This window comes from Paramormyrops kingsleyae, chromosome 7, assembly GCF_048594095.1.
Source record: "Paramormyrops kingsleyae isolate MSU_618 chromosome 7, PKINGS_0.4, whole genome shotgun sequence".
Lineage (NCBI taxonomy): Eukaryota > Metazoa > Chordata > Actinopteri > Osteoglossiformes > Mormyridae > Paramormyrops > Paramormyrops kingsleyae.
This window is the reverse complement of record NC_132803.1, coordinates 32,288,467-32,313,229: the sequence shown is the minus strand read 5'-3', so window position 1 is coordinate 32,313,229 and position 24,763 is coordinate 32,288,467. Positions and strand designations below refer to the sequence as shown.

General features: G+C 39.5%; 1 long non-coding RNA gene across 2 annotated transcripts in view; it reads right to left on the bottom strand.

Moving 5' to 3' along the window:
* LOC111847469 (uncharacterized) overlaps positions 1–22,218 on the bottom strand; it is a 28,785-nt gene extending 6,567 nt beyond the window's left edge. Inside the window, exon 1 of one of the 2 annotated variants that reach the window (XR_002839115.2) lies at positions 22,029–22,218. This is a non-coding gene — a long non-coding RNA (uncharacterized lncRNA). Of the gene's footprint in view, positions 1–21,728; positions 21,875–22,028 lie in introns of those variants that run through there. The other variant, XR_002839114.2, reaches the window with a different exon arrangement.
* Positions 22,219–24,763: the final 2,545 nt, after the last annotated feature.

Here is a 24,763-nt window from a genome sequence, read left to right as displayed (position 1 = left end):
TGCTGAAAGACCGTCAGGAAAAAAAAATGCAAACATACAAAAGGGAGACTTAAGGAAAAAACAAATGAAGAAGTAAATGCAATTAGGGGAGCATGAACCAACAGGGTCTGTCTCCAACCAACAGTAGTTTTATTTTTTCCCCCTCCTGCAGGGATTTAGATGAAGACATTACAAACAGATGTGGCTAGGCTTTGCCCTGGAGTCCGCCATATAGTGAAACACGCAGAAATACCAGCCCAGCACTGAGCACACAGTTTGTTCCTCTTCTCATTTTGCAGCTTCTTTCTGTTCTTTAACCTTTAAAAAAAAAGGGTTCAAAAGACCCATCCAGGTGGATCATAGATCTGGGACCTATGTATCACCGTTAAAACTTTGCCCGCCTCCACTTTCATCCAAAATGGCGGTGTAATAGAAACCCAATCTACCCGTGCATGTTTTACTGAGGGTTCGGCTCCTGGCTGACGGCGACGCACTGTGATTGTCTGCGATTGTCTCGCCGCGTTGTACGTGACAGGCCGTGCCCTGACCTCTCTGTAATCTGCTAAGTGGGCAGTCACATGAATATGAGTAAAACCCAGTGTGGAATCCGAGCCCACAAAACGCACTCATTAATACTTGTGTGCGCGACGTAAAGAAGCGATAAATCCGAAGGTGGCAGCCACTGCGCAGATTAGAAACAGACCCGAAATAAACATGAGTCTTAGGTTCCTAGACAACATACTTTTTAGATTTAATCAGCCCTGGTAAAGGAACTCTCTTGTAATTAACTATCCTGATCTTATCGCAGGATCCATTAGAAAATCACATTTCTCATTCAGCCGTTATGTAGCTGTAGCTGCTGCTGGACACAGGTACTGTACACTCCGGACCAATTGTTCTCCCTGTGCAACAACACACAATCTTTTGTGTTTTCCCCAAATCGGAACATTAAAAAAAATATCAGTCTTGCGAGACATTTAATTGAAACACTGGGCTCATTTCTCTCCTTCAAAGGCATTGGGTAATTACTAAATGAGTAACAGGAAAAAGGCAAGTTATACAGCGTAATACAGCAAGGCTGAGAAGCAGGGTTATTACGGATACTGGAAGCACATGTTCACTGCATTTGATGCGCAGTATAAAGTATAAGCAGCGAGCAACGATAGTTCCATTGTTATGACTAGTGCTTAAGAGGCGACTTGCTTTAACTGACAGTAGGTTGCCCAGTAAGGTCTCGGAGTCAAACATGGCAAAGAAACCTTAGAAGAAAGGGGTTAAATTTGGGTACGTGAAATAATCCGTTTTTCCATCATCCAGTGAAAATAATCTTCATAAAATGAAATACAACGTTCTGATAATAAAATCTGTGACATAGAATTTTCCTTTAAGAATACAATACAAATTTGAACCACTCAGTTTCTACCGATTAATTTAGTGTTCCGGACTTAAAGCTGTCAAGAGAAACTTAAGATATTGAAAATGGGAAATCCTTTTTCCCCATTCTAAAATGGGATTTTAATAAATTTAATAAATTTTCCACATAATTTGTCTAAAAAAATAGCTTGCCAATCTTAAATAGAACTGTGAAATTAACCTTTTGAAAAACCTATTCAGTGAATAAAGGGTTTCATATTTAATGAGTATTTAATATTTGATCTTTTAAGTTACATTTTCAGTTGCTGACTGAATAATTCAACCTGTGTTTTTCGGAATTGTGCAAATAAAACAGGCTACTGTTACATTAATCTGCTTTTAAACTGAACCAAGTGAGATTTTACTGTGTTATTTAGAAGACACAATACCATGGCCATAGAGGAAATTCCTTTCTTCCTCTTGGATAACCCATAGCATGTTGCTGAATAAAATTAAAATAACAAATAAATAACGGTTACAACTGATGCAAAACACAAAAAAAGAAACAGCGATTTCAAAATACCTTCAATTTTCTTAGAAGTTGGATTTTCACTGCAGTAAAGTATGACCATGCATGTAATTTTATTTGAAAATGGAACTATTATCTCTGTGAGTGAAAGTTTAACTAGTACTAAATGGAAAACAACAATTTAAAGCAAATTTAGTCTTAATCAGCTATAGAAAACTAAGCAGGCTATTTCAGGGTTATGAAAAGGACTGTATCCTAAATGAAGTTTTCTGTGTAATTTAAGCTATACAGGCAATCGTCAGACTTGATAATAATTAACCGCTGTATACTACAGCAAGGTGGAAGCTATTTTAGCATGGTGCTTGTTGGGTGAACTGCAGCTTACTAACAAGGCAACTAAAGCATATCGATGGTGACAAATGGGATTTGTCATTTACGTTTTAGACAGCTCCTCCACAATCATTTTAAGGTTGCATTTCAAAAGCAGTGCCCACACTTCACTGTTAGTTTTAAGCATGCAAAAACAATTGGAGACAGACTTCTGGCGTGGCAGACAGAAGTCAGAGGCTGATGTTTAGATAAGAGCTGAGGCCTTTTAAGATGCATAAACTACCACCCCCCCCCCCCCCCACCACCCGTCCAGTGCCCCTATGTGTTATCCCACCTTAGCTGATATGTGATCTATACTTTATTATTCATTTTTCAAACATCCTGCCTTGGACAGGCTGGTTTTAATTAGCAGGGAACTGAGCTTCTCTACCTGTCAAGGGGGATGTTCTCCTGAATTGGCAGCAATCAAAGGGCACCTTTGAGAGATTAATTTAACGCAGGCCGCGAGTGCAAAAAAATGAACTCTCATCACCCTTACCATTTGTGCCAGTTTGTAGGACCCAAGCGGGAAAATTCCAGGAGTTCTTTTACATTAGTATTGCTAACAAAGTTTTGTTCAGCATGTTAAACTTTTTAAAAATTTTTAATCTGACAGCAGTTCTGAAAATGTCCTGACAATACTCTGGAAAAGGGCTGAATGAATTGCACAATGGACGTCCTTACGATGTTCCAGGTCCGTTCCAAAGACCACCATAAATTTGGAGCATGTTTATTTGTGGCTAGCTAACATGACTGCAGTAGTTTGTGCAATATATAAAAAAAGATGTTTAATAAATTAATAATGTTTTTATAAATTTGGATTTATAGGCCTCATTTAAATTCATTTGTAATCAGTTTTTTTTTTTAACAAAGTTTTTTATTTTAAATGTTCATCAATCATCATTATCACTATTACTACTTCTGTTATTCAAAACTTAGATTCACCAGTCCAAGTATTTCATCTTAGCAATTAAGGAAATAAAACGCTACCTTTTAAGTGACTGGTAAATATTGCCGGTATTCTGTCTTGCGTTTTCTTCTTTACATTCCGATCCCTACACGTAATAAGTACAGACAACACTGCCTCTTTTCAGAGTTATTCTTTTCCATTTACCTTCCTCCACTCTTTGTTTTGAGTCTGATTGACAAGTCTGAGCCCCTATAACTTTGCCTCACAGCCAGGATGGCAAAGTTTCAGCTTTTTCATTTAAAATTTTCATTCATTTTTAGGAAGTCATCTTTCCTTTATACATACTGATTTGTTAATTGCATGATTAGACTGCAGACATTGATTTTGACAATCAAGATAAAGACTGCCCAGTTTCTAATAGTTTGATATTCCATTGCCTCATTCAGTAAGAGGGGCTGGTAATGATAAAAACATGACTTATATAGTGAGACCAGTACACATCATATTGGTGCGAGTGTGTAAATACACTGCACACAGTTTACGGTCCTCACAATACTGTTCTGATATTTAAACTTAAATATATCAAGCTTTATTTGCCTATTTACTTCCATACCACCACATTCTTTTACATAACTCCTGTGATTCTGTAACAGAGTTCCTATTAATCAGTACAATCTTTAAACATAAAAAGAAAATTATTTTAGGCTTAGATTACACGTGAAGGGGAAGACCTTAAGGAATGCTGAGTGAAATCAAAAGTATTGTAAATCACAGTAGTATATCTTGTCTGTTAGTTACTGTCTGTTTTCTGAATTTCCATTAAAAAGCAAATATACTACACTAATTCCTCCAATTTATTTGTATGGAAAATTTTAAAAAGCTAGGTTATTGCTCAATATGTGTTCTTTTTACAAATAATGCTACATGTGCAACAATTAGAATAATAAAAAGGACATCAAACACAGGGTTGAACATGCACTAGTCACGCAAAGAAAAAGTCATTTTGAAATGCCTCATGTGTGAGTAAGGAAGTTCCTAGTAAACAATCTAAATACCTAACTGTGAGATACAGATGTGGCATCATCAGAATCTGTGAACGCAAACAGCATATGCAATATTATAATAAACACAGTAAGGTAATTACATTAGATAAAAAATGCAAATAACATAAGAACCAATTAAGTGCAAATCTTTAGTATCAGTATTGTCAGATACCTACATTTCAGTCCAATCCAAAAAGCTCAGTCATTTTTAATTTTTAAAAAATGATTAGCTAAAGAGTCAAGGATATATTGATAATGCATTATTTAAATGTTAGCATATATACATTTTTTTCTCCAGAATTCAAAACTTAAAAAATCTATGTTTCACATTATGTAATGTTTAAAAAGGTTTATCAAATAGAAAATGTAAGAATTTTTTTTTAAATCAAAATCCTACTTCTCATGTCTTCATCTGCAACCTGTGCACCATAAATCACAATGATGTTGCTGAAGCTTTTTATAACTATTACAGCAATGTTACTACCTACCCAAGTGCTGCTGCTATCATACATGTCCCTGAAGGTGCATTTTTAAAAAGAAAAAAAAAGTCAAAAACTGGTCAATGTCAATTATGCTTCATAATTAGACTGTTTTGCGTCTGAAGGCCGTTTTGGTTCAGTCCATCCAGCTTGTGGTATCTTTAACCAACATCAGTCTCGTCAAAGCAATTCCAGACACTGAGACCGACTTTATTCTTTAGTAGAGGGCTGATTCCCCACCTGAGATGATGTCAGTTTCATACCGACAGCAAAGACAACAAAAACAGTATGAGAAAAAGCCACGAGACGTTTGGAAGGCTTTCAGAAGTTTCCCGGTTTTACTATGATGCAGGCGCCATTTGAAGCAAATTAAGTATAACTGCAGAGAGGATAAAGATATGCTGCCGTAACCTCAATATAGGCCGATATGCTGCAGACGGCATCCTGATGTATTGCTTGAGATGCCTGACACCCAGGAATCTGACTGGAATCATATTCAAAAAAAGGTCAGTGTTCCTACATAAAGTTAGAATTTAGGTGACCATCAGCCTGGCATGCTGTTTTATTTTGGCTGGCTGGTAAAAGCTGGACGTTAAAGCGCAGTATTTTATAACAAGTCTGCCAATAGATGGATATGCTCCTCAGCCATCTCAACATAAGCCCACCTTGTACACAGCCCACAGGTGTCTAACAGTGAAAAAATAACCACACATCTAACTTGTAACTGAAGCATTATTTTAATGACATAACTCCTATCTGCCTATGAAAAATGTAAACTATTTTTCTCCCTTATACTATGTGCTAATCTGTTGTGCCTCTTGGACAGTATCTGTGATTTTGAGCATTTGATTTTCCAAGCTGCATATGTGTTTTCCTGCGCGTGTTTTTCTGTGGTGTACAACCCATCAGCTCTAAGTACTAGCCATACAATTCCAGGAAGAACTCTTACCTAGAAACATCCCCCCCACTCCCCCCCCAGTGTCCTTAATAACGATCATTGTTCATTGCATTGTTCGATTTGATTAAATCTATGCTCCAGCATGGTACCTGCATCGCATATATACAAAGTATTTGCTCATTTGACCCAGTTCCAGCCCATAGGTTCGCCTAAGTGCGGCAGCCAAATCCATCCCATCACCTCCACACCAGGATGAAAACACAACGTTGGCTCTTTTCCCCTCTTTTTTTGTCTTGATTATGCACCTTCTTTATTTAGTCCCGGATCCGGTTGGTGAAAAGAAGAAAATCTTTGTAAGTCATATGAAAAAAAAAACAGCACTTCAATTTTTAAAATGGATTTTTATATATATGACTATAGATTTTTCTCCCTCTGTGGCTGAATTTTATAGACCTCTTAATCATAAATACATGACTGGGACCTAAAGTAGGGGGTGTATTCTGTTGGCTCATCGCAAACTTGTGCTCTCTGCCTCAGCCAGTTCTTGCTTCATTCAGTGGCTGTCTCTGCTAACGTAACTCAAGCTGTAAGCAGAACCTATGATATCAAATCTGAGTCTTTCCACCCCAACTATTATTGTCTTAAACTTTGCCATCATCGCGTTACACATTTTACATTTCGGCTGATCACGGGCTACGGTAACCCCACGGTGACACCTATTTTGGAGCTCAGAATTAGTTCCGGGAAATACTTTCTGCCTGGTGGGATTTGAAAATGAGGCGGCACATCTGCAGCAAGGTCCTGCTTTCTGGAAGCTCCCTGCTGGTCGGTGGCCAACACCAACACTCCCAGCGCTGTGCTGCCATTTTCACCCCCCAACGCCCCCATTATGATTCTGGCTGGGCAATTAAGGCAGATTTCACCTGCTAATTTCACAGCAGATTATGTACATGTCTGGATGGAGAGGGAGACAGACAGACACACGCACACACACTCACACACCATGTCGCCCCTGAGGAATTCCGTAGGGCTGTATCATGAACTTGAGCTCATGTCATGTGACCACGTCATCTGCTAACCACTTCAATCAACTGAACCGTTTAAACTTTCAAACCACCGTTTACTTTAAAAAGTGCACTCAGACCCACTTCCAGTTTAACTTGTGTGTCAGCAGGCCGACCCCAGCGCGGCAGTAAATTCTGGAAGGATCGCGGATGAAGGTGAACAAAAACAAATGGTTTTTACTGCAAATGGGAAGGAGTGAACTGTCTAGCTTCCCTGTCACGTCGTCAGCAGTACTTTGCGGGCCTAACCCAGGTACCTGAGCAGCGGTAAATGCCTACCTGCATCTTAGCCTGTTCGCAGCCTATGCCTGGAAGCGCAGAGCAGGGTATTCTAACCCATGAGAGTGCACCCAGTCACACACTAAGAGCAATTTAGAGGCAGTCCACCAGATATTCATGTTCACACAAACAACCCGTAACCCCAGGCCTTGTGAGGCCACTGCAACCTGCTATGCTACCACACCTATCAGTAACCAGCTGCATGAATGAGTAAAACGTGAAAGCTGATAGGAGGTAAGAGAATCATTCTTTCCGTGATTTCCTGCACAGAACTTAATGCTTAGAAGGACAAGCATCCCTTGTCAAAACCAAAGCATTGACCACGTTGAAGAAGAGCTTCATATGAATTTTGAGAGGGAATTCAACTGCACTGCATGTACTTAAGGATATGACCCTCAACCATGACTAGTAAGATAAGTAAATGAGTGAGTCCTTGGTTTCCCGCCATTCCAAGAGGTTGTGGGCTTACATCAACAGTGGAGGGAGGGTTATAACACATACTCCTAGATGTCTGGCACCATACCACGAAATATGTAATACACACCGACAGGAATGCTGAGGTGGGCATGGCTGCGGTGATGTCATTTTTGTCACAGAGGTTGCAGGCTGCGTGTGAGGGCGCATACCACTGAAAAGCTCGTTTAGTGATGCAAATACACCTTGAAAGTTCAGGTCCAGAAAGTACAAATCCAGACCAAGGGTTTGTTTCAACCAACCAGTTGAGTACTCTGTGACTGTGACTCTTTAAACTCAACTGGTTGGTTGAAATAAAACCTTGGTCTGGATTTGTACATTCAGGCCCCGAACTTTTGTAACTTCCCCAACACTGCTGATCAGACTAAAAACAAACCTGGCTAGCAGAAGTGAAATACCAACATTTATATGAATCCTCTCTACAGGACTATAAAGTCCCAGATGGCTGCAAACTAAAATAAAATACATTTGTAACTGCAACTCCATATACCTATGTTCTTCTGTTCTATTGTAAGTACAATGTATGGTTAGTTTTAGTAAAATACTTATTTTTAATGAAAAAATGCATAATATATTGGATAACATAGCAGAAATATTGATTAAAAAAAATCAAGATATCCCCATCTGGCTGATGAGTCAATCTTAACCAATACTACCAGCTGATATTTAAACTTTATTAAGTTCACAGCTAAAGACACAAGTACTGAAATCATGGAGATGATTGCATTACATGATCAGTATTTTCTGGAGTGGGGTTCTTTCACTACTTACCAGAAGTCTCAAAACATCGGCCCGCTACATGTTTATAATTCATTATTAAATCTGGCCAATAGATCAATCTTTTGTTTTCCACAGAGTAAAAAACAAAGTAACGTCATCTCACCAATCTGTGCCGGGGAGCTCAGCTAGTTATACTGCCAACACAAGTGGCTCAGATGTGACCAGTTATCTATATCTGAGATACTGCACAAAAATATATTCATATCAGTAAAAATGTACACATTGTCGCACCACTATTTTCAGTATAACATCCATCCCACACTTCTTAAATGTGACTTAAAAGTAACAAATACAGCGCCAACCCATCCTGGCATCAAAATACTCTTGCAAGGCATGTTGGTGCAAGAAGAATGAACAAGAAGGACTGCGGATGGTCCAGCGCTATGGTGTGTGCATCATGGTGCATCCGCAGTAAGTATTAACCAGACCTAAGGGGACATGTGGCGCACTGTCACTCTCCAATTCAGCTCCTAACAGCTTTATTGAGGTAATTAGGAGCAACACACTTTGCTTCTGGTGTTTGAAATGTCAGCCAGGTGCTAATTAAAACACACATTCTCTAACATACAGGACTGCAACCCTCAAGGGCCTGGGTTTGGCACCTCTAGTCAAAAGACACAAATGCCCAGCTCTACTGCGACAGTGTGAATACACTGCATGTTAGCTAGACATTGGTAGCTTGCAATAACGAAAAATAAAGCACTGGAAAATGTGCCTGGTCATCCACCTCCAGGGACCTGGACTGCAGCAGACTTCTAGGTCCTCCGGGCATTTTTACTTCATTGCCCTGCTGCTAATGTGCTAGCTACAGCACACAGCCATATTGGATTGCCATAAGGTAGCTTGACAAAGCTGTCCCTTGTACGGGATCGTCTGTCTGACACAGATGGTGTTGTGCAAAAGAAAGGCCTCTTTTCATATTCTTTTCAAAAAAAAAAAAAATCAGCCAGAGGGTGTGTTGATATCACCCATTGTCATCTATTTCATACTCATAATCTCTTGCAGAGACGCAGGCTTCCTTCGTAGGTGTCTGGATATCAATGCGTCTCTGCTCTCCCGAGGCGAAAGCCGAACACTGCAATAGGGCACTGCCGAGATTCCTGTGACTAATGTGATGGATCTGCACACATATCAAGCGCAGCACAAAGTGCACATCGCGAGTTCGTTCTCCAGCCGGCGAGAACCGCATGGTTCTCCAAGAAAAACACGACCGGGTCGTCGCCCCCGAGATACTTGCCCTTTTCACTGACTTCAGGAAGCACTTCGGGGACAAGAGGCCAAAACAGCCCATGGATGGACGGCGGGAAAGAAAAGGGAGGGCAAAAAAAAATGGATATACCGGACACGTCAGCATGAGCCCGTGTTATTTCCAGTTTCGCCAGCGGAGTCGGGTATCATCCGAATGCAGTAAAATGGCAACTCAAGCCTCCGGGCACACGGGCTAACATGTGTGCCTCCGCACTGTCCGTGTTCATTAAGCCCCCTCTCCGCAGAGACCCTGGCACGCCAGCACACAGGAACCGCACAGCCGCGCTACACATTTCCCAGGGTCTGCAGCCTGGAACCAATGCATGGCAAATAGATTATAGGGCTGCTTTTTTAAATTAGGACTTACCGTCTCCCATTCGGCTGCTGCATAAAAAGGCACATTATGGCTGCATCAACACCAGGGGCATGGTAAACAGCAAGGAATGAATCAGCGGGAGTCTTTGTAGTAACGTCACAGAGAAGACAGTGATAACCTATTTTTTTTGACAGAAAACAAGGGCCACATATTGTGCTTGGTATTATTATGTTGCCGCTCTTGTTCTAATAGCAGTCAACATTTTCCCATAAAAAACTTTAGGCTTGTAGAATGGTATGGGGGGTGGGGGGTGGGGGTTATCTAGAACAGCTCTCAACATTTTATGTACAGATTGTGTTTTTTATTTCTGTAATGGACGGAACACATGGGAAAGCAGACCGCCAATAAAAGCAAGATGAGACAAGACAATACCAGTTAATTTCTGGCAAATGTCTAGATTATTTTAAAGATTTTGATGTCAAGACTGCCCTGGACTGGGTGATACATCACTGGATGGTAACATGACTAGTTGTAGTGAGCATCACTGTCAGTTAACAAGAACAACAACAATAATAATTTAAAGACTGTAATTTATTCAATCTGTATACTTTGGCAGAACTCACAAAGCCATCCATCTAGAGAAGATTATTATCTTGGACAGTGTTGAGGTTGTTTTACTACCAAAGACACAAACCCTGTAATCATAACTCTGAAAATCTGACTTGGAATACACCTGTACAAAACAACATTGACCTTAACTAATGCAAATTTACTCACATGTTTTTGAAGCGACATTACACTCAGCGTGTGTGCATCTGGAGACTGACTGACCACCTCCTCCATTAAGTCCTGTGTTTAGGGCTGACAAAAAGCAAAGCTAACTGACAATTAACAAATAGCAACATGACTTGGAGCACAACACCTAGTACACTTGGTTGCCTATGAAAAATTACCCTACTTTATTTCCTGCCAGATTGCTCACAAACACAGACAGCAGACTGACAGAGAACATACAGCGGTGTCACTTCAGTGGTTCCAGGGTCATACTCCCTGTTCAGCTTTCAATCACCTTTAATCCAGATCAACAGAACTATGCAGATTAGAACACTTAAATACAAAGTGTCTCGCCTCAAACTTTCACGTGAGAATTTTTACATTTTAATTTTCCTTGAATTCATTAAAATAAGACGAAGAACAGTTTGTTTTGCAGCAGGTCTCTCCTCCAGAGTGTGGTACACATTCCAACCAAAGGGGGCACCATCACCTTCAGCTGACCCTCCAAAACTCCTCCTACTGTACCTCCTCCCTGGAAAACTCATTAGCGCCACCCCCCCCCCAGACACAAACAAGAGCAATATGCTGGCAACCTGCTTTCTCCTTTGACGGAGCACTTGCCTGTCTGCCACAGCACGTCTACTCAGGGCAAATTCACGCTGCTCCCACCCATAATTCCTCCCACCGTGTAACACGTGTGATGACTCAGCCACCATAGTCAGATTCCTCACTGCCCCGTGTAAGCCTAGATTTACGAAAAATTCAACCGGGACTATTCGCAGTTAGAGCCACTAGACTTGAAACTGAAAACTTTCCAGCACGCTAAATGAGAGGGAAGACTCCTTTTTTCATTAGCGAATTTCCCAAACTTCCAAAAATACTGCCAGGCTGGCAGTTGATCTTTCGTCAGCCCGTAGACTAGCCTGTGTACAAGGAGGGGCTCCGTTCTTTCCTCAATAGCAGCTTGCTGGAGCCTGCCTATGATTGTTCCCAATTTCCTCAGATTGTTTTTATTCTGAGACGGGTGCTGCGTCCCTCGGCACTTAAAAGGTAAGGCACAGCCCGGCAGGCGTCTGGACGGGCCAGCGGCAGGCACGGTGCCGTTCCTAGCGAGTGGACACAATGGCTGCTTTTTTTTTTAGGTGTATGTCACTGTGGGTTTGTACATGAAGTTTTTTTTTTTTTTTTGAAAAAAACGTAGGAAGGAGCAAACACATGGACTGTCTGGGGGCCCCCCGAAGACCAGATTGGGAAACACTCTTGTAGAGGATCTATGCTCAAATGGAAATTAGTGAACGCAACAAAAGTCACCGATCCCACTCATCACACCTGCTGGGACTGACATGCTGCCTTGTCTCACGCCTCACACGATACCCAGGGTCATAGGAGGGTGTGCTCTCACACTGAATGACATCTGTGCCAAAGCTCAGACAGCGGGGCCGACCAGGAATGTGATGTTCAACATACCCTCTGCTGATCAGGATCAGAATCTGCTGGACGGCAGAGCCCAGCTAACAATCAGAATCCACCCATCTCGCTACAGCAAAACATTATCTGCCCTTCCGATGTCGTGTAATTCAGAAAATATTGTGGGGGTATTCTTTTTGACATTGCACAATTTTAAGACACAGCATATGTTCATGCATTTTTATCAGTTAATTCTCTTGTCAGTGGTTGTGTGACCGTTGACAAACTCACATAATACATCAAAACACAACCATGCCTTTTCTCCATGGGAAACAAGACATGTAATTTTGTGTTCTAGAAAAATGTAGTTGTTAACCCACGGTTCTTGCCTCACTATGAAATGGTTACCAGTTGTGGCCATGTCCTCTGAAATAAAATATTATCTGTACATGCCACACACCAGTCCGTGAATTCAGAGGCTGTGCAGGTTACTATCCTGAGCAACATGTGCTGCCATTTAATGTTTGGATGAACTTGTTTTTGTTCTCAGCTGCCGGCATTTTTAAGCTTATGGAAGTTGTGCTGCAACCAGTTTTTCCAGCTCAAATAAATAACTGAAAGAAATGATAAATTGAGAATTAAAACACCCTCTGCATCTCTGATATGTCAGTGTAGTTTAATTTTCCCACAAAAATAGCACGCACAGCAGACTGGGGGTAACGGTTTGGCCTAAATATATTCAGGTCTATCAAAGCAATAAAAGAGTCACGAGTCAGTAATAACACCTGGAAGGGTCTGTGTGTTGGTCCAATTGTGCAAAGATTGAAAGAAACGGAGAGAGTCAAGAAAAGATTACATGTTCATGTAGCTGTAAAACTGCAAAAAAACCCATGATGATCTCAGTGTCTTTGATATTTGTTGAAATGAACAGGATACATGTCATTTTTTCCATGCTGCCTGTAAATAGTGGCATCAAACACCATCAAATGAGAAGTAAATGAAACTAGGATCACCTCAATTCAGACACTGGTTTGTAATGAATGCAACACTGTTGAGTGACAGAGGAGGAGGTCAGCTTAAGCCACTACTTCAGCCATGAAAGAGAGAAACTGAGCAAGAGCTTCATTCAGAGATGTCACTATAGGGGAACTCCACACCAGCTAGCTGCCCACTTCCACACAGACTGGGAGGGTTCCACTTCCAAACTGATTCGTTCACACTACATTTAAAGCCATAAGCTGCTTGTGGCTGTGCAGCTTTGATTTCCTTTGTAAATGTGTATTGTGCACTTGGAAGGTGTACATAACCAAGTATCAGTTATCTGGTGGTCAAACGCTAGTTAACAATATAAGATTAGGTATATCATTACCGAAAATGAGCATTAAGAATAGCATGCTACCTTGATTAAGAACCTTTATTAATTATAATAAACACATACCTGCATCTTATCTCAAAGTACAAAATGAACTTGACCCCCGGAACAGAATAATTGCTTTTCCACACAAGCTCTCACGTGAATAGCATATGTTAAAGACGTCAAATGCGCGCATTACCCGGTATATGCGCCTGTATATGCATTTAATTCTGATGCACTGATTAAAGGTTCATTCGCCAAGTACCTCGTGCGCTCTGGTTAAAAGTGCCAACACGTCAAATATCTTCTGACAATCAACTTAATTTCAAATATTGCTGTACCACATGTTCCAGTCATATTATAAATACTGCTACGAAATGTAGTATTTAGAAGTGGCTGCACAGCCAGAATACCGATGTTATTCGTTACTGTCGGAGGGAAAATCTCAAACGTGAAAATATATTAATAAATACGGTTGGTATGCGCAACCTAAAATAGTCAGTCATACACTGAGTTCTACACACCAAGAAGCTCTGAAATTGAATCCTACATTTGTATAACTGAAAGGGCTTTCGGTCTGGCTTCCTCCCAAGACTTGGGGTAACGGAGATTGGCTTGTGTTTGGCATTACCTCTAAATACAAGCGGTGAATAATTGATTACGAAAACTTTGCCTTCCAAAACGTGCGGGAAAAGCACGTTTTCACGTTTGAGACAAATTGTTGCACCTCGCCTGGAGAGGTGCATGCTATATCATTTGAAACCGTATCATTCATATGCAGAAATTTTCATTGCAGGGCAAAAACAAATACTGCCGAAACTTTATACATTAGAAACTGATATTTCACAAGTAGGCGATTACATAGAACAGGTCAGTTTGCAATACAGCATGCTACCTGTGATTTTTTTTTACAAGGACATTGACAAAACATATTGTAACCTATACACTTTGATTAGCGTAAAGGTGAACAAGATCTTTTTTTATTATTTGAAGTTCTTCAATAATATTTATTAAGGTAGTTAAGCCCTTATGAATTAAAACAATGTCTTAGAAGGATTTCCGCGACTATACAAAGCATAAACAAACCATGGTTCGGGAGTTTAGTTTCAGATGGAAAACCTCCTGCAATCACTACAGCCCGAAAGACAGGAGTGTCCACCAATCATCTCGCTTTAAATTCTCCTTTCTGTGTTTTGGTTCTCACGGAGTCATGTAAATGTAATTGCGATTTCTCTTTTTAGCATTTATATGATTTGATATCTTTCACGTACACTAAATGCAATTCATATTTTGGCTGGTAGGCGCCGCAGGTCACTGGTACCTCAGAACATCAAGAACGCCATCGACAGACCGATTAAGGTCAGTGATATACTTCTATACTTTCCGCCCTATATGTCAGAAATATGCAAAAGCACCCAAAAAATATATCCGTTAGTTTTAGGTTTGACATCTGAATCAGCTTTAGCAGCCTGATCATTGTCAGTCAACAGCACCGTCGTTTGTGGATTCAGCTTTATAGTTCTATTCCTTCTCCCTGTTTCCGTGGCGTTTTCCTGCTCTCTGTCTGTGATGGACTACTTCCTTCCGTCATATCAGCCTCCACATCCTCGTCCCTAAGAGACATACGATTTTTTTCTGTACGAGAAACTTGTTAATAGGCTAATGTAACAGTAGCTGATAGTGACGAGTTCGGCCTGTTCCCACACGTCAATTGTGCAAGATTTAAGCGTCATTAGACGCAGTCCAAGAACCAGAATTTCAAACTATCCCAGCAGGCTGGTCAAATTTGTGTGCCCTCGATGTACGTCATATAGTTATCACAGCAGTGTACATGTGTTACGAAGTTCACACATCTCCCGAGTTTCATCTACTTCAAAAGCACACGTAGGTTAGGGCTAACCTTCTTCATTATCTGACAGTTATTAATTTACAATTTAAATTTCGTATAATTGATTCACACACAGTGATAAGTTGTTAGAAAACAAGTGATACTGATACATGTTGCCATACAATCCCAGTTAACATTTCATCTTTTCTTTATTATAGCCAAGTTTCTCAGTTTTGCTTTTTAAAACGCATTATGATGATTGTTAGCCAACCATGTAGTCATACAAGACTGTAGAAAAACTTTGGCAATCAAATTACTGTATTTTTATTATTATTATTATTATTATCATCATCATCATCTTGGCCTTCGCCCGACATGGGAGATAGCTACGGGATATCCCAGAATTATTATTATTATTATTAATAATAATAATAATAATAATAATAATTATTATTATTATTATTATATCCCGCGACGGGATGGCGCGCCATCATGGGCTGTTCACTGCCTTGCGCCCATATAGGCTCCGGGCCACCCTGAATAGGACAAGCGGCTAAAGAAAATGGACGGATGGATGGATGAATGGATGGAACACTAAAAAAATATACAAAAGAAGACCAGCATCGTCTGTCAGGTTTCTGGGCCATTATGTGAATTTAGGTTCAACATACACGCACAGAATTAAAATACATAGTGTTTTATGCCTCATTCCAAAAACGCATTTGCATAGGTTACAACCACTGTAAGATATTTCAAATAGTATAATATTAGATTGCTGTTGTTGTTTCAGCCAATCAGAAACGCCTTAAGAGTAGAGCTGGGAGGATCCTAAAACGAAGCGTATAGGTATACTGTACTTTACGGTTCAGGATTCAAAACTTAAAGAACTTAAGAGAATGTTATACGCCCAAAGATGTTTCACTGACCATTACGGCTGAAGCATCATTAAAACACAGCACAGTATGACACAGAGATTAGTTGTAAAATGGTGCTAGATAACGGATCTCTAAAAACGTTCGTGTTGTTAACAAACCGAAACGGTATGTATACTACATATGCATTGTTTAATAGCCATTAAAGCTTTTATCATAAATATTGATAGAGGTATGCCTTATTTTCGTTAATTTAATCTAAGAAAAACTTCCACGAACTCTATTAAACTACATGAAAACGATAAGAGAAAAGAATGCAACGGGGGATACCGTCAGTCATCACAATGAATCCTTCTATTGAACTTCATTTGTGCTTCTGCGCGTGGGTTCTTTGTAAATCAGCAGAATGAGAATTAAAAATATGATCAGTGCTTTTAATACTCTCAAGGAAACAGACATATTGGGGGGAAAACACTAAGTGGGATTTTTTCACTTCTAATGTACTGTCGGTGTGACTACAGAACTGCTGCATTACTTTAATGTGACCAAACTAATTAGTTCGGGATTTTCACCGTCTAGAAAGTTAAAAAGCGTATTCTGTGTGTCACAAAACGCGCGACAAAGTGTCCTTTTACGAAGGTGTGCTTCGGAGACTGGTGTTGGCAAATACTGACCTCTCCCAGGATTAAATCTAGGTCGGAGTAATGAGCTAATGATCTGACGACGGTTTCCCTAATCCCGCTAATTGTTTTCACCGGGTTAAAAGGTTTGGGCGATGACATTGTTTACAGTCCCCTCCTCCCGAGAAAAAAAGCCTTACGATGCCGCACTTTACTTTGCGTTTGGGGGTGATAGAGAATATTGCGCATGAATAACATGAAAACAGAGACATAATTTAGTCACACAACACATGGATACATTTGGAAAAGAATATTACATTTACTTATTTTTAATTAAAAATGCGTAGGATGTGATTTAATGTGAACGTACTGTTTAAATGAGAAAGGCTATTTTATAACTTAAGAATATTCGATTGTGTCCACAGCTCTTTTACCATTTTCACATTCGGTTTCATGTTTTATATATACCTGCTTCATCCGCACGGTTCATGTTTCGGCAGATGCACTTACATTATACGATGGTTTATAGGTTTGCACAACCCTATCAAAGACAGCGGGTTAAACCTGTTATTGCTACACGCCCCTTCGCTTTGCTGTATGACAGTAATCATCTACTTTTACTATGATCACACCTCAGGAAATCAACACAGATGAACAGCATGAAACAAACACTTTGTAATATACACTATACTTTGAAATTATAGCTCAAAGGTATACACCATCCCAACCGTGTGTCTGTAATTATGAGTAAAACTACATCAATATACAAATTATGATAAAGTAATCGGTAAAGGAGGATGGCGTATAAATAACTGAAACAAAATTTATTAGGGATTAACTCAAAGTTGATCTACCAAGGTAATTAATCCACTCACTGGATCTGATGTGGATTTCTAAGTTAGGCCGCGCCCAATTCCACGTTTGAACAGGAGCAAGTGAATTGGCGCGCGAGGGGATCATCGCGGATTGGTTATTTTATTAGCCCTGTCTACCCTTCCTTAAACCTCTCCGAGACAGTGTGTTGTGTTTTTACAGTGTGTGCTGATTGGAGTTTTATTGTACTGAAAAGGTTGTCTCTGGTGACTGCAAAAGGCTACTTGGCTCCACAAACTGCGTGTACTCGCCATCCGACTTTTAGGGGCTTGGCATGGGCTAATATTTGGAATGAACTACAAATAAAACAAAAATCTGTTTTTAGTGCTTGACTTTGTTTCATCTCCAAAAACAAAGGGGAAAAAACACAATAGGGATCCTTGCTGTTTGGGCCCCTTATAAATGGCTGTTGGTCTTAGTTATGGCTAGGTGGGGATGTTGAGAAAGTGACTATTATGTTATATTTAAAGGCGTTTATGTGTGTTATATAGGTTATTTTTTACTACTCATTGCAGATTTGTCATATTTGTAAATTGTGGGTTATAAGAACAAAGAACTCAATACCTACTTTGGAGTGTCTGAGTCCACAGTGTACGTATTTTTGCATGTAAGAATGGTTAAAAATTCACAAATATCAGTAAACTTGTGGCTTCACTCACAAATATACTACAGTTAAATGCCGATTAAAGCAAATGTTATATTCTCATTTATACATTTTCCCACTGTTTTTTCTTTTTCCCCAAATGTCTATAGGTGCGGATGTAACTGCCCCTGGGCTCTTTAGAATGGTTTTTAAAAAGAGCTTCCCCTCATAGCGACGTCTGACTCCATGGTTCTGTCCACTCTGTCTCCATTATATGCAGCAAGTCTACGGCCACAGTCATCCGTATTCGATGTTCAAATTACCGCATACTAGGGCTCTAGCGGAACTATCTGACAATCTGCACTAACACCGCAGTCCTCTTTCCCACCGTCTACGCATCTAACGATGGCAGGTATTTTGTTTGGCGAGTGATGGAACATCTATATGGCTAAACAATGCCTTTGGTCTATATATGAGGATTCAGAATAATTTGACGTATTTTAAGAGATTTCAAGTCGTCAACTTCAATAATAGTATAAACAGGTTTCAGTTGTACGATAAAGGTTTGGCTCGTTAATTAAACACATTTAAATATTTATTTTGTTCAATAAATTAAAAAATGCCGAATAATAATGTATAGATTTGACTAAAATGTTCACATCATTCAGTTACCGCAAAATGTCATTTCAGTACGACTAAGAAAGAAACATGGAAACACTTAATTAAATCACATCTACAGTCTGCGGGACGAGTCAGGATGTAAAGATTAATTGGGGTTTTGGTTTAATTTCCTGTTGCAACAAAAAAAGTCAGCTACATCTTCCCATACGTTAAATTACTGACGCTTTCAATAAATGTAATGACTACTAACCGCGTACACCCATAACATTAAGTGGTCAACAAAAAAACGGTGTTTTTTTTAAAGATTTATCTAGGTATTTGAAAGGCAACAACAAACAAGGAAGTAAGTGTTAAGGATTGGCTATGGACAGTAAAGTAAAAAAGATTGCGAGAGTTATTTTTAAAAGTGCGCCAAAGTTATCAGCAGTGTGAGCAAACTGAACATCAACAAGCAGGCGGCGTGCTTATGTTATGCTACACATCACTGTCATTCAGGTAAGGGTATCGAGATGAATCAGCCAGTAAGCGATGCAGGAAACCTATAACTTTTCACTGTGCTAAATACGCGTGCTGAAAAAGCTTCTCCTCGCGACCCCCTGTTATTTTTAATGATTTGTGCTGTAATTCTGAATAAATAAATATATTCACCCAGCCATCCACCCACCGATCCGTTTTTCATTTCTCTCGTCCAGCTGAGGGTCAGAGTGGGGAATCCTATGTACAAATAAACAATATCTGTCCATTTGCTCTTGATGATGGTTAAATGACACTGGGAATGTATTTCAGATCCTGAGCATTTACAACGCAAGAGGATGGACATACTTGTGTAGAGTCATATAAATGTTTGTTATAGCCTGAACAGTTAATAATCCACAAGCCCAAGTTCACTAATGAAGGGGCTATAATAGCTATGCTGGTGTCAAACCCCACTAGCAGCAGAATCGTATTTAATCATTTCTTCCTTCTATCCATTTGTAGTCACTCTGTCCTGTATGACAAAAAAGGCGGAAGCATGTAGCTAGAACCAAGCCACACCCCATCACATTTGACAAAAAGCAATATGGGTGAAGGAGAGAAAGGCACAAAGAGGGGAGAGAGAGGGAGAGAAAAGTGTGTGAGGCCCAGTCTCAGCAGAACACCGCATACCTATGCCACTCTTCATTAAGGATTGTTCCCCAAAGATGGTTACAGACATGAGATAATGAGGTCCTGAGATGACGCGGCCCTCCAAGTTTGGACCGGAGCTGTGTGCTGCCATTTCACCAAACAACACTGTACATCGGCACTACGCTACTCACATCTAATTTGTAGCTCACAAAAGCTGATCTATCCCAAATCCCCACTAACAAACAGAGGCCCTGAGACAAATCATATAATGTCCCGCTTTATTCATTTCTCAACTAATTAACTGGAATCCCACCTCACTCACAGGACAATGCAATCTATGCCATAGGTCACAGGCCACAGTTGGCTGCAAAAGATTTTTGTGAAGGGCTAGGCTATGGCTTTTCTGTGGGCTATGGATGTAATGAAAAGATTGCCCTAAAGTAGAGGTTATGAGCTTTTCACTGCTTTGGTTCCGAAAAGCAAAATGATTCAAAATAAGATTTTAATTGTAGTACTTGGTTGTAGTCACATGTGGAATTTTCAGGTATGATGAAATCAAGATGCCACATTCACTGCAACACATGTAAAATAAATGTGTGTAGCTTTGATGAAGTAATTCTCTGTCTTTTCCTATAGATGATATAAAAATGCCATTAATTAAAACAATTTAAGTGTATTTTAGCAAATTGCAAAAGTTAGGACTGAGGAACTGTTTCCTTAGGTACTGCGGTATGGGTATTGGTATTTACTTAAGGTAGAGCAACAGGTAATCCATCAAATCCTATGTAAAACACAATGTACACACAAAAATATTCATTAATGATTACCTTCATTAATATTGTTTTTCAAATTTTCCCAGATCAGAAAATCTATTGTTATACATTTGTATGAATGTTTGGGTGAAAGGAATGTACCATGATTTTATTTCCGTAATGACGTCGGTAAGGGTACTGGTAAATATGCGCTAAATGTATATGCACCTATTCTTTCTAGCAACAACATACATAATTACGATATAGATTAAATGCAAACAAGATAAATCTTTATCCTCCCAGTGTGAAATAAAATACGTTTAATCATGAAAGAAGCCATTTTTACATACCACGTCACTAAAAAATAGTATTGGCCATCTATTTACTTAGTTCCTAGGTTATAGGCTAGTCTATATCAAATAATGATTACGATAACAAGACATTTCTCCCGCCTAACACATGCTATACCTGATGAAAACACTGCAGGTCTTTTAATCTACCTGAAGAAATTGATAGTGATTTTAAATATTCGACAATATATATGCCTATACATACAATCTTTGCGTTCTTTAATAACAATCTAAAAATGCGTATAGTAAAAATCAGAATTGAAAGTTATTAGAATAAGTATACGTTCCCTGCAAAAATTATGTGTATGATCAGTCTGCAATAAGATATCCGTAGAATAATCACTTCAAGTATAAATAAATGTGATTGTATGAAATCCAGGCGAAATTGTATGTGTTGTGTGAGCATAGATATGACCTTGTATTTTAGTTAAATAGCCTTAGGCTACACTTTACATTGATTAATTTGAGTTACATAAAAATACAAAAGTTTTGATTTGTTCCAAGTTCCTAGTTTTACTGTATTCACGGATTATTTAAATTACGTATACTTTGACATTTTAGTAGCCTAGTCCTTGATCATGTAACATACATTAATATTTTCTTACACCCTTATTGCAGTGTACAAAATTTGTTCACATGTAAAACACATATTACGATAGTTAAGACGCAGCGTTAGATCACTTGCAATATGTTCAAAAAGGGAGTTGTAGTCCTTTTCCCATGCCCTTTCATTCTAGTAAGATCTATCAGACCCTCAGCAATAGCCCGACCAAGTTCAACTAACGTTCAAACGGTCCTCGTCATTACTTTAAAAACGACTTTATGCCTAACATCTGGAGGGAACTGGAATAAATCACAACACTTACCCCGCCATTTACGACTTATCTTATTTTCCCACCGCCTGTCCAGGTAAGTGTCGCGGCAGTTTACTGCTTATTATTATTTTTTGCATACCGTTTGTTTTTCTCTGTAAAATTCACAAGTATTTCAAACGCAACTGGGCAGTGCGAATGTGTGCACTACGTAATACATAGTATCGCACCGGTTTTCATGTCATGTCATGCAGTCGTGTTTGGACGGAACGCTTGTTTTTTGAGTAAATCTTGCTGCATCGTAATAGTTACGACGAAAGTAACACACATAATCATAAATATTACTACACCTACCAGCATTTTTAGTTCACGCAGCGTCACGTCGTTCTCGAAATAACAATAAGCTATAGTTATTTTTAAATGACAATGATACACAATAGCCTGTTTGTCACTGCAATAAGAAAATGCATTGATTCGAAATATTATCACAATGCATTATGGAAGCCACTTCAAGTCACAGTACAAACGCAAAGAGCCTCGGACTATTCTGTCTGGATAATTATTTTTGGTGGATAGACTTCATCGCGCGCGCGCACGCAAGCACACATACACACACACACACACACACACACACCTTTTCATATTAAACATGCACGAATGAAATACAAATGTTAGCTGACAACCACAACTGAGTTTTTACTCATTTCTGGCTTATGAGGAAAAGACCTGAAATTAGGATAAACCCACAGTTTTTACTGAATTATTACCGCCCCCCCCCAAAAAAAAAGAAAAAAAAGAAAAGAAAATCGCAATTTAAAGGGGAAAAACCGCGGGTTATGGCTTCTTTCCAAGACACTCCTCATAGATCCAGGGCCACTTTAGGCAAGAGGAAAGAGAATATTGGCATTAAATTATACAGAAAGAGAGGATTAACCATGAGTGACAACCAAATTATAGACGGACAATTTTGCCTTGATTCCTAGATAAACAATAAACCGGTAGTAATTTAAAGGCAATCTTATATTTAATATTGTTTATGCGAAGATTTGTTTTACTTGCACCTTATTTATCACAGCTAACGAAAGCCCTGGCTTACATTCATTACTCTTACATATGTAAAATCATAAAACAAATACTATCAAATATTATTCTTACTGAATTATTAGGCATTATTTCTGCACAGTGTTTTACGTTTTAATGGAATTATATGACAGGTGCACATTTTTTTAAGTTGCTGATCCTATAGTGAAAAAAGTTCACATTGTCACTCTGTCCTACACAGTGTTAATTGACATGAAGGCTCTCATTGCCCCACACACTGGTTTCCATTACTTTCTGCTTGTTTCGCTGTGGTGACATTTGTAATCCGCGCAAATGTCTCACGATTGATAGACAGATTATAACGTCACGGTCCTGCAGCCGCTAAGGGCATGAGTGCATCGGTACTGAACATGGCTCGTGTTTAGCCATCAGGTCAGGAGACGGAAGTGCGGGGATCCCCCGCATTGGGCTGGAGCACTGCAGTGGCATTTAAAAATCTCAAATTCTGCCGACCGTCCTCTTCGGTATAACAGGAGTGCGATTCATAGTTCAGGTGATTTTTTGTTTTTCAAATGGTATCCATCTGCAAGTAATTCAGTTAGTTGGTAGTCAAAGATTAACGTTATTCTGCTGGACCAAATCAGTAACAGCAAGATCTGCGGAGAAACACTCCTAAAACTATATTGGATAAATTGGATACAATCAAACAACGGAACACTGACGTGCCTTTGGTGTGTTCATTTGTGAGAGGGCAGAAGAGCCAAGACTGCCTTTATTGTGTCTTATAAAAATACTTACCCCCAATCCCGGGTTAAAATGACTGCAACCAACATCAAACATTTAAAACTGTACTTCATACATGACCTGTTAATGGTTATTAGCAAGCTGGCATGAATTTGAAAATGAGGAGCCTGATTATAAAGGCAAACTTGTGGTTGCAGAAATTTAAATGGATGCCTTTCATCTTATGACCTGCCCCCCAAAACCATCCTGCTGTTCCTCAGCAATTGGAGACCAGATCTTGCCTTGTACTGTGACTGTCTTGGTCATATCCATAAGGTTATGCAAAGATTATAACATTGTTGAATTTACTTCTGCACAGTCCTAAATGACAGTGGTGACAATCGTTGTTCAGTGGGAGGCAGTTGAGCTCATTTTAGGTAATTGTTGTGTAGTGAAATGAAAACAATTTTTACTTTCCGGGGAAAAAGGGTTTTACTGAGCACAAACGTCAAGAACACACAGTACCAAAGGAACTGGGAAAAAATGAACAAGACGGTTCACTGCCCTACTCCACAGGTTCCTTACAGAACTGTAGAAATTAAAAGGTAACGTGCGTCTTGTGATCAGCGTGCACATTATAAAATGGTACAAATCCTGAAAAAGTGTCTTTTGTACCTGTGCTGAGCTACATAAAATGTGTTGGCTTGGCTTTTTTGCTTCTATATTTATATATTTTTTTTAATATTTAGACTTTCATGTTCTGGTTGTGTTTTTCATGTTTCATATAGATAAGTTATCCGATGAATAAGCCGACTTATCATTTAAAAGGAAAAGTGTGAAATGGCCCCCTTTCCCCCTGACAGGGTCTAGCCACATTTCTTGTTCTTTTACCTTAGGCTTTATAAAGATTAGCTTCCTTCCACCCACTGTCCATCTGTTTATTCGCCTGTTTTGGGCAATAAGTAATTTACCAGTTAGATTTATAACGTCATGGCTGCCAGTTCCAACTAGAATTTCATCCAGACCGCTGCTACATGGGGGACTTTTTACCTCTCTATATCCTCCAATCATTCCTCTCCCTCCTCTGGTCCGCCTGGCTATCAGTTGGCCGACAGTTGAATCTTCGGTTATGGCATACCACGCAGCTGTCAGCATCAAGTACCATTTCGTCTTTGGGAGTTCAAGAACTGTAAAATCTGCTGAGTTCGCTGTGTTCCTCCACGCCTAGACCTGACTGTCATGTGTCCATGAGCCCGGAAGTGTGGACTTTCTTCTCTGTGATGGAATGATCTTCCCCTCAACCTCAGGACAACAGGACCCTTCTG